Source organism: Leptodactylus fuscus, chromosome 3 (genome assembly GCF_031893055.1).
Source record: "Leptodactylus fuscus isolate aLepFus1 chromosome 3, aLepFus1.hap2, whole genome shotgun sequence".
In the NCBI taxonomy this organism is placed as follows: domain Eukaryota; kingdom Metazoa; phylum Chordata; class Amphibia; order Anura; family Leptodactylidae; genus Leptodactylus; species Leptodactylus fuscus.
In genome coordinates this window covers 11094704-11108827 of record NC_134267.1, presented here as the reverse complement: position 1 = coordinate 11108827, position 14124 = coordinate 11094704, and the positions used below count along the sequence as shown (strand labels likewise).

The 14124-nt window shown below is 44.8% G+C and overlaps 1 protein-coding gene across 1 annotated transcript in view; it reads right to left on the bottom strand.

The window, feature by feature from the left end:
- THADA (THADA armadillo repeat containing) overlaps nt 1-14124 on the bottom strand; it is a 399509-nt gene that overhangs the window by 191102 nt on the left and 194283 nt on the right. The window lies entirely within an intron of this gene.

The following is a 14124-nucleotide window of genomic DNA, read 5'->3' as shown; positions in this document are numbered from 1 at the left end:
GCCGGGTCCTCCCAATGGAGCAATGACCTTTGAATAACAGAAGTTGGTCTTGAATAGGGTCACCGACTAAAAATGGACTCCAAAACAGACGGTCGAAATCTGCAATCCTATAAATGCTCCAACAGTGCAGGGTCCCTTTAAAAGTTAAAAAGACTTTCTAAAGTCTTTAAATGGTAACATGGCTACTGCTTTGGTAACATGGCTGCTCCTTTTCTGCAACTGTTCATATTTCTTGCAGCACTCCCACAGGACAAGTGAGGTATTACACAATTTACAATTAAATCATTGGGCTGTCCCTCTAACGTACAGACATGCCGAGTCCTCCCAATGGAGCAATGACCTTTGAATAACAGAAGTTGGTCTTGAATAGAGTCACCCACTAAAATAGGAGTCCGAAACAGACGGTCGAAATCTGCAGCCCTATAAATGTTCCAACAGTGCCGGGTCCCTTTAAAAGTTAAAAGGACTTTCTAAGGTCTTTAAATGGTAACATGGCTGCTCCTTTTCTGCACACAGATTATATAGCTTAGCCTTAACCACCAGTATTTGAGTGCGGTGCCCGACCAAACACTGCACCGTATGTAAAATGTGACTTGTCAGCAGCAGCGGTTCAGGCTCATCCTCTTTAGATTGGACACATGTTGGATCCTTCTATGTGAAGCATTTATTCTCCACATGGGAGCATCCAGTGGAAAATGGCTCTTACGATCATTAAAAATACCGCTCCGTACATGATATTTTAATGATAGTGTGAAAGGGTCATTTTTCCCACGATGATCCCATGTGAGCGGCGAATAATATGTGTATTTTATGCCGAGGCAATTTACTGTAATTTAGAGACACTTATGCAGATGTATCATTTCTTTTTTAGTTACAGTCTTTAAGCCTGACCCCTTCCGTACTCAAGACTTTAATTTGAGGAATAAGGAGAAAAAAAACACAGTACTCCAAAGGCGATGTCAATGCTGGTTACGGGGCAGGGATACAAAGATATCATTCTGAGACTCGGGCTCTCTGGTTCTCTCCTGTGGGACAGGTGGTTACAGCGAGGAATAAACAGACTCACGCCAATAACAGGTTCTCTATAGCACTTCTTGTTTAATAAACTGAAATTATCCAGCGGTCCCAGGGGTGTAAGGCTCAAAAACCAATGTCTGTTAACCCTTAAAGGGATTTTTGTCAATCACATGTAGGAATAGCCTTAAGAAAGGCTATTCGTCTCCTATCTTTAGATGTCTTCTCCACGCCGCTGTTCGGTAGAAATCTCGGTTTTCTTCGGTATGCAAATGAGTTCTCTTGCAGCAGTGGGGGCGGTCCTCAGCATTCAAACAGCACTGGGGGCGTCCCCAATGCTGCGAGAGAACTCTCCGGCGCCACCTCCATCTTCTTCAGGAACGCCCTCTCTGCGCGTCTTCTTCCGGAGCTCGGTTCAAACTTCTGGGCCTCGGGCAAAGCCGACTGCGAAAAGAAAAATGGCTGCATACACAGTAAGTAAGCGGCCATTTTCTTGTGGCCTGTGGGCATGCGCAGTTGGCTCTGCCTGAGGCCTAGAAGTTTGAACCCAGCTCCGGAAGAAGACGTGCAGAGAAGCCGTTCCTGAAGAAGATGGAGGCGGCGCTGGAGAGTTCTCTCGCAGCATTCGGAACACCCCCAGTGCTGCGAGAGAACTCATTTGCATACAGACGAAAACCAGGATTTCTACCGAACGGTGGCGAGGAGAAGACATCTATAGGTAGGAGAAGAAAAGCCTTTCTTAAGGCTATTCCGACATGTGAACTAGAAAAAATGTGATTTTAATGGTAGAATCCCTTTAAGAAGTTGAGAAGTAAAAATTTGTAACTAAGCTAAAAAGGGTTGTCTTGTTATAGACACTTATCTTCCTATCGACAGGAGAGAGGGTAAGTGTCCAGTAGCTGGGGCCTGATGTTCCAGTGACCAGGAGGCTAGGAGACTAAAGTCCCCCAAAGGCCTCCTTGTGAATGAGGTGGAAAGACCTGTGCTCCATTCACTTCTATGGAGTTGCCAGGACTGTCATCTGTAATGGAGCACTAGTCATTACTGCCGCTCCATACACATAACATATAATGTTCTCCAGAAAGCTGATACGTGTTATAGCTGAAGTCTACGATAACTAAGTCTCAGTAATTCCCACCGATGTGTGAGAAGGAAGCCTGAATGGAACTAGACATCTCACGTCGGAGGAAACAAGGGTTCGATCTTAGATAAGGTTCGTAGTTTCATTGTGGTTTCCACTTATAATGAAAGCCAGGCCACAGTGCCAAAATCTGTCACACAACAGATACCACAGACACGGTTACCAACCTCTCTGACTTATAGTAGGGTCAGATGCAATCCATCTTGGTGCTTGTTGGATTCATCGAGGGTCTAAAATGTTCCTTTGGAGAGGTCTGGTGCTATCGTCTGGTGGATATGTATGTATAACACAGGCCTTGCTGGGGAGAAGATAGGTCCCAATGGCTTTAATATGCCGCCAAGTCCACACTGAGCCAAGAGTAGTCAGGAGTTATAGTGTCCACAAATCAGGTCTACTTGTGAGATAAATTGGGTCTTCCCAACTACATTAAGAGAGGCTCCTGGCAGGTTCAACATGCATTAATGTTGTTCATACCCATTAGATACCGGCCTACTAAATGATCATAACACGGGCAGCTGTCCCTTATAATCGGCTCCTACACATCCACACTTGGCTCAGCTGGGCTTGCAAGTGTTCTGAATGGAATGGTAGTCATTGAAGTAGATGAAAGTCTACTTTTGCCGCTGCAGTCACCCATGTCTAGTACCTGTGCTAGGGCTGAGTGGATATGACGTAAATCAAAACCGTGAATAACTGGGTATTTTACATCAACTATGATTAACGGCGATCATTTAGGCCATGTCCCTTAAAACGCACCCCTTTTCAGCTATAAGTATGTGTCTTGCGAGGTTCACCCCAGTGGTTTAGTCCAGACTAGAGATGAGCGAGTAGTATTCGATCGAGTAGGTGTTCGATCGAATACTACGGTATTCGAAATACTCATACTCGATTGAATACTACTAGCTGTTCGAAGTTAAGATTCGATGCAGAACCAGCGTTGATTGGCAGGATGCTATACAGTCGGCCAATCAACGCTGGTTCTTCTCTTACCTTTAGAAGTCTTCTCCCTGCGCAGCGTCCCCGCATCCTCTTCCGGCTCTGCATTCACTCTGCTTAGGCATCGGGCCTGGGCAAAGCCAACTGTGCATGTCCGCGCGGGCGTGGGCATGCGCAGTCGGCTCTGCCTAGGCCCGATACCTAGCAGAGTGAATTCAAGGCCGGAAGAGGACACGGGGACGCTGCGCAGGGAGAAGAATCCAGCCCGACCCTCACTCATGGACTTGGTAAGTAGAATTTGATCGAATGTTGCCTACCCCTGAAACGAGCATTTCCCCGCATAGACTATAATGGGGTTTGAAACCCGTTCAAACAGTCGAACAGTGGGCGGCTGTTCGAATCGGATTTCGAACCTCGAACATTTTAGTGTTCGCTCATCTCTAGTCCAGACCAAACCATCCGTACTGGAACTGCTATTATAACTGTAGGGTCTCTTCAGACCAAAAAAGTATAACGATCAGAGGCCCATGGGAGATGAGCAAACATAAAAAAAACAATGTTACTCACCTCCTCTGGGGCTTCAGTGCTGCTCCGGGTCTTCTTCAGGACTGTGATTGGGCCTCAGGGGTAGGTGGAGTTGTGAAGTAAAGACCAACGTCATTACATTTGCATCCTTGAGTCACAACGCCTCGTGACCACTGAACGGGACTCAACAGTCCCTGATGTTATTCAGGTACCCAAAAAAAGATGGACACCAGCACTGGAGACAGAAGAGGTGAGTAACACTGTTTTTTATATTTTCTCACCTTCCACAGGTCTTCAATCACTATATTCTGACCCTGTTGTATGATACTGGTAGGGGTTTGGATGTGTTCGGTCCAAATAAAACTGCAGGCAAAGTCTTGCACATAATGTAATAACCAAATGGAAATACCGACATGCACAAAATTACAGCGGTTTTACAGACTGATGGTCGGTTTTGGATATTTTTGGATTAATTGCCCAATCCTATTGTGAATTCGTGTCGATTACCAGTTTCTGCACAACAATGCAGGACTATTACTAAAATGGACCTTCCAGGACCTTAGACTATGAGTAAGATATCACCAAAGCCCTAAATACTGATGACAACACTAGGGGGCATGGTAACGTCAGTATAAGAGGGGAGGGGGTACTATGGACAGTATATGAGAGAGGGGGGCTATAAGGAGCAGATTATATGAGACACAGAGGAGGCATTTTTACAGAAGAGGACTAATGGGACTTCTCAATACTATTTGCAGGCAGTAAAGATAGACACCTACTGTCTACACAGCAACCCATGCTAGAAAAAAGAAGTCCCATCATGAAAGCAGGATAAGGAGAGACACTGTGAACAGATAACTATTACTATTAAGGGGATTGACTTCAGACAATATAACAAGTCGAAAACAAATCACCGGAGTGTCCCTTTAAGGTCACCCAGTGCACAAATAGCTGTCAAAATGAGGAAAGTCTCTTAAGATCACGACTACACCGTCTAAGTTAGTTTAAGCAAACTCCTCGAGGCGCAGATAACTTGACATGACTCACATCTGAATCTGACAACTAAACCAATATACATCTGGAGTGTTCTGCACAGCATCAAGTGGTGTGGCACCGAGCCACGAAAGAACAACCCCTCCACAAAGGAGCCAAATTAAGGAAAACACGTAACCCCGACCACTTCGACACTCCCGCCCCCCCCCCCCCTCCCATCCACTTAGATTTGAAAATTAATCTTTATCGTCTTAAGTATCAGAAAAGCAGGAAAGGAGATCGCTTGGAATGATTAACTTACAGCAAAGTTATGAGAAGGCAACAACAACTACAAAAGAACTCCGAAGAGATAAAAATCAAAGTGACTCAAACAGGAAGAAACACAAGACGATAACTTTCAGACGCAAACACTGGCACGTACCCTGCCTTTTTTTATAAGCCGCAGCTCTCTGGTCAGCAGATTATAGGAGCGCTCTCCAGAAAGCTGCAGATTAATAAGAATATAAGGAGATAATGGTGGTTTACTCATTCCCTAGATAAGGCTTATACAGAAAATTATATTATTATGACTGCAGAGGAGATGTTACATCATCATTGCCCTAGAAGGCTGAATGTTGTGTCACTGTCTAGGCAAGGAATGGGTAACTATAGGATTGTCCATCCCAAGCTATACACCATACAATGACCCGCTACCTATAGAAAGGTATCATACACATTAATGTGACCACCTGTCAAAACCCAGAATAACCCCCTTTGGCAGAGCGGACCGCTGCGAGACGTGCAGGAAGAGAGGGGATGTTGTGATGATGACACTGTGATGTTGAGCCATGCCGACTCCAGTGCCGTGTCCAGCTGCAGTAGGTTACGCGGTTGAGCATCCATGGCATGAACAACCCGATCGAGGTGCTCCTATAGATTCTCGATTGGGTACAAGTCGAGGGAATTTGCTGGCCAAGGGAGTACGGTAAACTCATCCTGGTGCTCCTTGAACCACACACGTACACTGCGAACTTTATGACACGTCGCCTTGTCCTGCTGGTAGATAAGAACAATTCACATGTAGGGGTGAACACGGTCCGCAAGGATAGATGCATACTCGTGTTGATCCATCCTGCCTTCCACAATGATGAATGCACCAGATGGCTGATGACACGCGCCTTCTGCCATTGGTTATTTAACCTTGACGTCAAAAGTAGGCGGTGGTCACATTAATAGGACTGGACTGTCTACTTGGTGCACATATTGCACACACTAAGCCATCTACAATTGGAAGATGGTAAAGTTCACCAATGGTTCTCCACAGTTGAAAATGTCCACTGACCCTACAAAGAGCAGAAGCGTAACTGGGACCCAATGCAAAATCTGTAATGGGCCTCCCATGTACAATGTACTACCTATAATACTGGTCGTCCTATTTTGTCTTCTTATGTTGTAGAGGGGCCTCTGGGCTCCCACTGGCTTTAGGGCCCGTAAACAATTGCTGCTACTTCACTCCCTGTAGTCAGAGATCCCCAGCGATCAACTGTAATCTGAGAAGTAACCTGACACTAAGTGTATAGTTTCCCTGCAGCACAACCACAGGAAAAATGAAGTATTACACGTTGATCAGTCTTGTCTGTGTGATACAGGACAGGTCAGGTCCTCCAGGAAGACAAACGCTCTTGCTAACTACTTTCCCAAAAATATTATCTCAAAACTTAATAGGGTATATGACATTTTTTTATGAAATATTAGGAAATCACCTGCTAGTCTTTATTTCACACTGACTTACACAATTATCCCGTGACAGCCCACACCAATGTACAACCTATAACCTACAGTCACTAACAGAACAGCTGATGAATCACCCCGGCTCTGTACGATTATGATGGAAAAATATCTACATTTCATCATCACATGCCCTTATAGTTCTCCTCCAATTGTCTGTTGATTTCTCTCAATCTTTGAGCAAACAAGATAACACAGCGAGCAGGTCAATATCTGAGATCACTCCTACGCAGGGCGCAATATGAGGGCACCGGAAACGTACAGAGATAAGACCATGACACAAAGCAAAATCATTTAACTACTTACAAAATCACAAAGCGTGTAAAAACACAATGTAAGCAAAGAAGAAAAAGAGAAACAAAGAACATTAAAAGAAAGGAAATGAATTTCTTATAGATCAAAACCACCATTTTGGGCCATGTACCGAAACTTACAAAATGTTCGTAGGGCTAGAGTTCTTTTAGACTGTCAAACCAGTAACCTATCCTACTAATATTATAAATGTGAAAGTTTGTGTTTGGATGTTTGTTACTCAATCACACTAAAACGGCTGAACGGATTGGAATGAAATTTGGCACATAGATAGATTGTAACCTGGATTATCCCGGTAAATGACATGGCTTCACGACTGTTATGAATTTATGTTCACATACTATATTACACTGCTCTTGTAGAAGCCTTATCTCAGGTCTCAGGTCTGTTATCTCTCTATGTAAACACTCAGCTAACCCTCAGTCCATTGTGTACAAGCATTTGCATATTATCTGATCTGCTCCAGTGCTGACACACTTTAATCCAAATTGGCAGTTTGTTAATTTTAAACATGCCCAGAAAATTTTTTTCGCAAAATTCTAAAACAATGAGAGCTATGAACGTAGCCAGAAGTCAACAGAGTTCTCAAGCGAAGCTGACGGGGATCATCAACGCCAACAACACGTTCATTATATGGAGTCCCAGTGAGCTGCTGAGATGCCGGAATATTGATGGGCACAGTGCGAGGAACAAGTTCAGCGGCAGGCCAGCTTGAGAGCTGCCAAAACGCCAGAGCATGCGGATCATCAACACCAACAACACATGCATTATATGGCGTCCCAGTGAGCTGCTGAGATGCCAGAATAATCACAGGCACGGTGTGAGGAACAAGTTCAGCAGCAGGACAGCTTAAAAGCTGCCAAAATTCCGGAGCAGGAAAACCATCGACGGCAGCAATGTGCTGAATATAGGCAGATCATCGTCGGCAACAATCCACAGACAAAGCCACAGGCAGAGGCTAGTGTGTATATATATATATATATATATATATATATATATATATATATATATATATATATATACACAGGATATACTCGAGTATAAGCCGAGTTTTTCAGCACCCCCTCGGCTTATACTCAAGTCAAGCAAAAAAATGTTGTTTTTTTTTGTTTTTTTTTGGGGGGGGAGGGGGAGGGTCTATAATTAGCCGCAATAGTAATGTATAGAATCTCTGTATAAGATAGTGAAAAAGAAGCTTTAAAAAAAATAAAAATAAATAAATAAAAGTTGTAAATCCCTCCTTTCCCTGGAATACATATAAAAGTAGAAAATGACTGTGACACACAAACACATTAGGTCTCCCTGTGTCTACTGAATATAGGGGATCTGCTGTGCTCCTGTTCTGTCAGGAAGGGGTTAATAGGAGCACTGCAGATACACTATAGTCAGCCAGGCTGGATTCCAAGTGTGTGTGTGTGGGGGGGGAACCCAGTCCTCAAGCTCAGGGAAGGGGCAGACAGACAACCATAACACCCCCTCCCCTTCCCCAGCACCTACTGCACCCAAAAACTCTGGCCATTTTAATTTTTGAAATTTTCCAGTAGCTGCTGCATTTCCCATCCTCGGCTTATACTCGAGTCAATAGGTTTTCCCAGGTTTTTGTGGTAAAATTAGGGGCCTCAGCTTATATTCGGGTTGGCCTATACTCGAGTATATACGGGTTATACAGTCCTATGAAAAAGTTTGGGCACCCCTATTAATCTTAATCATTTTTTGTTCTAAATATTTTGGTGTTTGCAACAGCCATTTCAGTTTGATATATCTAATAACTGATGGACACAGTAATATTTCAGGATTGAAATGAGGTTTATTGTACTAACAGAAAATGTGCAATATGCATTAAACCAAAATTTGACCGGTGCGAAAGTATGGGCACCCTTATCATTTTATTGATTTGAATTCCCCTAACTACTTTTTACTGACTTACTGAAGCACAAAATTGGTTTTGTAACCTCAGTGAGCTTTGAACTTCATAGCCAGATGTATCCAATCATAAGAAAAGGTATTTAAGGTGGCCAATTGCGAGTTGTTCTCCTATTTGAATCTCCTCTGAAGAGTGGCATCATGGGCTACTCAAAACAACTCTCAAATGATCTGAAAACAAAGATTGTTCAACATAGTTGTTCAGGGGAAGGATACAAAAAGTTGTCTCAGAGATTTAACCTGTCAGTTTCCACTGTGAGGAACATAGTAAGGAAATGGAAGACCACAGGGACAGTTCTTGTTAAGCCCAGAAGTGGCAGGCCATGAAAAATATCAGAAAGGCAGAGAAGAAGAATGGTGAGAACAGTCAAGGACAATCCACAGACCACCTCCAAAGAGCTGCAGCATCATCTTGCTGCAGATGGTGTCACTGTGCATCAGTCAACTATACAGCGCACTTTGCACAAATAGAAGCTGTATGGGAGAGTGATGAGAAAGAAGCCGTTTCTGCACGTACGCCACAAATAGAGTTGCCTGAGGTATGAAAAAGCACATTTGGACAAGGCAGCTTCATTTTGGAAACAAAAATTGAGTTGTTTGGTTAAAAAAAATACGTTATGCATGGCGTCCAAAAAGAAACAGCATTCCAAGAAAAACACATGCTACCCACTGTAAAATTTGGTGGAGGTTCCATCATGCTTTGGGGCTGTGTGGCCAATGCCGGCACCGGGAATCTTGTTAAAGTTGAGGGTCGCATGGATTCCACTCAGTATCAGCAGATTCTTGAGAATAATGTTCAAGAATCAGTGATGAAGTTGAAGTTACGCCGGGGATGGATATTTCAGCAAGACAATGATCCAAAACACCGCTCCAAATCCTCAGACATTCATGCAGAGGAACAATTACAATGTTCTGGAATGGCCATCCCAGTCCCCAGACCTGAATATCATTGAACATCTGTGGGATGATTTGAAGCGGGCTGTCCATGCTCGGCGACCATCTAACTTAACTGAACTTGAATTGTTTGTCCAAAATACCTTTATCCAGGATCCAGGAACTGATTAAAAGCTACAGGAAGCGACTAGAGGCTGTTATCTTTGCAAAAGGAGGATCTACTAAATATTAATGTCACTTTTCTGTTGAGGTGCCCATACTTTTGCACCGGTCAAATTTTGGTTTAATGCATATTGCACATTTTCTGTTAGTACAATAAACCTCATTTCAATCCTGAAATATTACTGTGTCCATCAGTTATTAGATATATCAAACTGAAATGGCTGTTATAAACACCAAAATATTTAGAACTAAAAATGATTAAGATTAATAGGGGTGCCCAAACTTTTTCATAGGACTGTATATATATATACACACACACACACAGCTAAAGATGCGTACTTTGGAACTATGTAAATGAGAACATAGCCAATCGATTCAGATAAACCGTCCGTAAGCTACGCCTTGACTTATGGGAATCCTCGGGCCTTGTAAATCCACATGAAAAGCGCTTTCATAAATTAAAGTGTTGCAATGGGACATATATTTACGCTGGGCCTGACTGATAGTTCTCTTATTAAGCTCATAAAAAACGAAGGCAATGCGATCTTCCAAGAATGTTTGTTCTAGCCGTACTATTTGAAGAAACCGAAAAAAAAAAAAAATTGAAAGAAACGGACAATGAGCAGGCCTCGACTTCTCCGACAATTTACTTTACAGCCGCGCGAGCTCCAAGTGTGTTTTTGCAAGTCATTGAAGTTGAGAATTATTTTGCTTACTCGGTCTGGAATTTGGTAAAATCGTCTTCAGATTCTTAGAAAACAAGATACTTTTTATGCTAAAAATATAAAATTCCTCTCGAGTTTGGAGTGGTTCTCCTTCACTAAGTTTTACTCCTTCTGGAACTCGGGCCCTTATGTTTCTTTCCCTTGAAGAACCCAATTACTATGGGTAGAAGAATGACTCTAGCTATAAAATATGTGAGCGCTCCAGAATGGGTGAGACTATATAGGCGGTGTTGGAGGTTCCTATGATAGGCCGTCAGTATGTACATACTTCAGATTACAGCACAGCCACTGCTTGTTCTAATACTAATAAATCTCTCTAATTACAAGCCCGGAACGCTGGTTTTTCCTTAGGAAAGAACAGAACATTCTTCCCTTGATATCCGGGCACATCTATACTAATAAGAAGGATCTTCCTGCTTCACGTCTGCTCAAGATCTTAGGGTGCATTCACACTGAGTAAACGCTAGCTTATTCTGAACGTAAAACACGTTCAGAATAAGCGGCGTCTAAAGCAGCTCCATTCATTTCTATGGGAGCGGGGATACGAGCGCTCCCAATAGAAATGAATGGGCTGCTTCTTTCACTCCGTGCAGTCCCATTGAAGTGAATGGGGAGTGCCGGCGTATACGGCAAGCTCTGCTCATGCCGGAGCGTACACGCCGGCACTCCCCATTCACTTCAATGGGACTGCACGGAGTGAAAGAAGCAGCCCATTCATTTCTATGGGGAGCGCTCGTATCCCCGCTCCCATAGAGATGAATGGAGCTGCTTTAGACGCCGCTTATTCTGAACGTGTTTTACGTTCAGAATAAGCTAGCGTTTACTCAGTGTGAATTCACCCTTACAGGTGAAATTAACTAAAATGTAGACATCTAATAAGCTGAACGAAATAACCAAAAAATATAAAAACTATCAAAGTTAACGGAACCACACTTACCCCTGTCCCGCGGGTCCGATGCCTTGGGATAACACTGGACCCTGACCTATCCTTCAAGTCACACATTCAAACCCTCAACACCTCCTGCCACCTCCAACTCAAAAACATCCATCGAATCCGCTCCTTCCTCACCCCAGAAACTGTTAAGATGCTCGTCCAGGCCCTCATAATCTCCCGCTTAGACTACTGTAACACCCTTCTGCATGGACTCCCGGCTAACACCCTCGCCCCCCTCCAGTCCACCTAAGGCTGTATTCACACAGAGTAACGCCAGGCGTTTTTTGTGTGTTTTTTGCAAATAGCGCCGCGTTTACGCCGCGTTAACGCCGCGCTATTTAGCGGTGGCGTTGCCCGGCGTTAACGCGGCGTATACGCGGCGTTAACGCGGCGCTATGTGCAAAAAACACACAAAAAACGCCTGGCGTTACTCTGTGTGAATACAGCCTTAGGGTGCATTCAGACTACGTAACGCCGGGCGTGTATGAGAGCCGTACACGCCGGCATTACGGCAGACTGCCGAACACTTCCCATTCACTTCAATGGGAGCGCTCGTAACAGCGGCGTTTACGAGCGCTCCCATTGAAGTGAATGGGAAGTGTTCGGCAGTCTGCCGTAATGCCGGCGTGTACGGCTCTCATACACGCCCGGCGTTACGTAGTCTGAATGCACCCTTATACTGCGCTGCTCGCTTAATCCACCTCACCCCCCGATCTTCATCGGCTGCTCCCCTCTTCCAGTCCCTCCACTGGCTACCTAAAGGCCAGCGAATTGAGTTCAAGCTACTAACGCTAACATACAAAGCCATCCACAACCTGTCCCCTCCATATATCTCCAACCTAATCTCCCACTACCTGCCCACACGTAACCTCAGATCCTCCAATGACCTCCTACTCCGCTCTGCTCTCATCCGCTCCTCACACAACCGTCTCCAAGATTTCTCCCGTGCATCCCCCATACTCTGGAACTCCTTACCACAACACATAAGACTGAACCCTGAAAAGGCTCTTGAGGCTGCTTTTGGGTAGTGCACCTCTGCTAGACACGCCTCTAGATAATTTGCTCACTTGACAGACGTTGACAGAGAGCGCTCCAATGGACTTAGACAAGCAGGATGGTCTGCCATCTAGACCGTCCAGATCTATCTGCCATGGGGTGTTCAGAGCATTGGCATATATGGCGAACAGGCTACGAACAGCCCAGACAGATCACTAGTAGTGAGGACGTTTTTGATACCGACAAGCAGCTTCCACAGTTTCCTTGTCCACCTTTCCAACACAGGTGATGCCTTTATTACACACCCCTGTCTACAAAAATACCTCAACAGGGTACTAGGGCCTTGTAATCACACATATAGATCATCAATACATTCACACTGAAAGTGCAAGGTCCATTCTGGCTATTCGGAGACCTCTGCTCATAGATCTTTATTGAGCGCTCTACATTATTTGTCACCAAGTAACCTGGAGAAAGGATAAATAATGACCTTAAATATTTTGTGCAAATGCCAAATAATTTTCCACTGAACTAAAAATGTAGCTTTATTCACCAATACAGAAAATTGTGGCCAGTGGCTCGAAGGATGGCCAGCTCAGTGGCTCGGTGCATGGGCAGCCCAGTGGCTCGGTGGATGGGCAGCCCAGTGGCTCGGTGGATGGGCAGCCTAGTGGCTCGATAGATGGGCAGCCTGGTGGATTGGAGGATGGAAAGCCCAGTGGCTCGGTGGATGGGTAGCCCAGTGGCTCGGTAGATGGGCAGCCTAGTGTCTCGGTGGATGGGCAGCCCAGTGGATCAGTGGATGGGTAGCCCAGTGGCTCGGTGGATGGGCAGCCTAGTGGCTCGATAGATGGGCAGCCTGGTGGATTGGAGGATGGAAAGCCCAGTGGCTCGGTGGATGGGTAGCCCAGTGGCTCGGTAGATGGGCAGCCCAGTGTCTCGGTGGATGGGCAGCCCAGTGGATCAGTGGATGGGTAGCCCAGTGGCTCGGTGAATGGGCAGCTTCGTGGATAACTGGATAGGCAGTTCCATGGCTAAGTGCATGGGCAGAATAGTGGCTCATTGGTTGGACAGGATGGTGGCTCAGTGGTTAGCACTGATGCCTTGCAACGATGAATTTGAATCCAACCAAGGACAAGCTCTGCAAGGAGTCTGTATGTTCTCCAGTGTTTGTGGGCTTGCCTCCCACACTCCAAAAACATATTGATAGGGAATTTAGATTGTGAGCCCTATGTAGGACAGCATATTACAATTTCTGAAAACTGCTGCAGAATATGTTGGCTATATATAAGTAAGCAAAATAAATAAATATGATTTGTGGCATGAACCCTTTAAGAAGAGATTGGATTGTGCATGAAATTACAGTAAGCGACCTAATATTCCATCCACTTATGAATACATTGTAGTGCAGGTTGTCAGTGGGAGGGTGACAAGGGCAGCTTCTATGTTATCCGAGTGATTATACCAATGTAAATAATTGGCTTTAAAGCTGGTAAAGAAAGCCGCCTCCCCCCCCCCAGGGTCCCAAATATGAATGTTAAGTGATGAGTCAGTTGAGCTGCGTCTATTCCTGGTCCCCAGCCAAAATAGATAGGACAATTGCTTTGTGAGGCAGGCAGATAAAGAAACTGCAGCTCATCAGTGTTCCTATGATAACAGTCCATTCAGTGCTGCAAAAATAGCCTGACACACAGCGCGGTCCCCGGAGACAGGCCGCGGCACAAGAATTCGACTTCTTTTTCTTCCAGCCAAGCTGTTAATTCAGGAGCTGAGCAACTGAGCTGACTAGTGACAGCAATGCC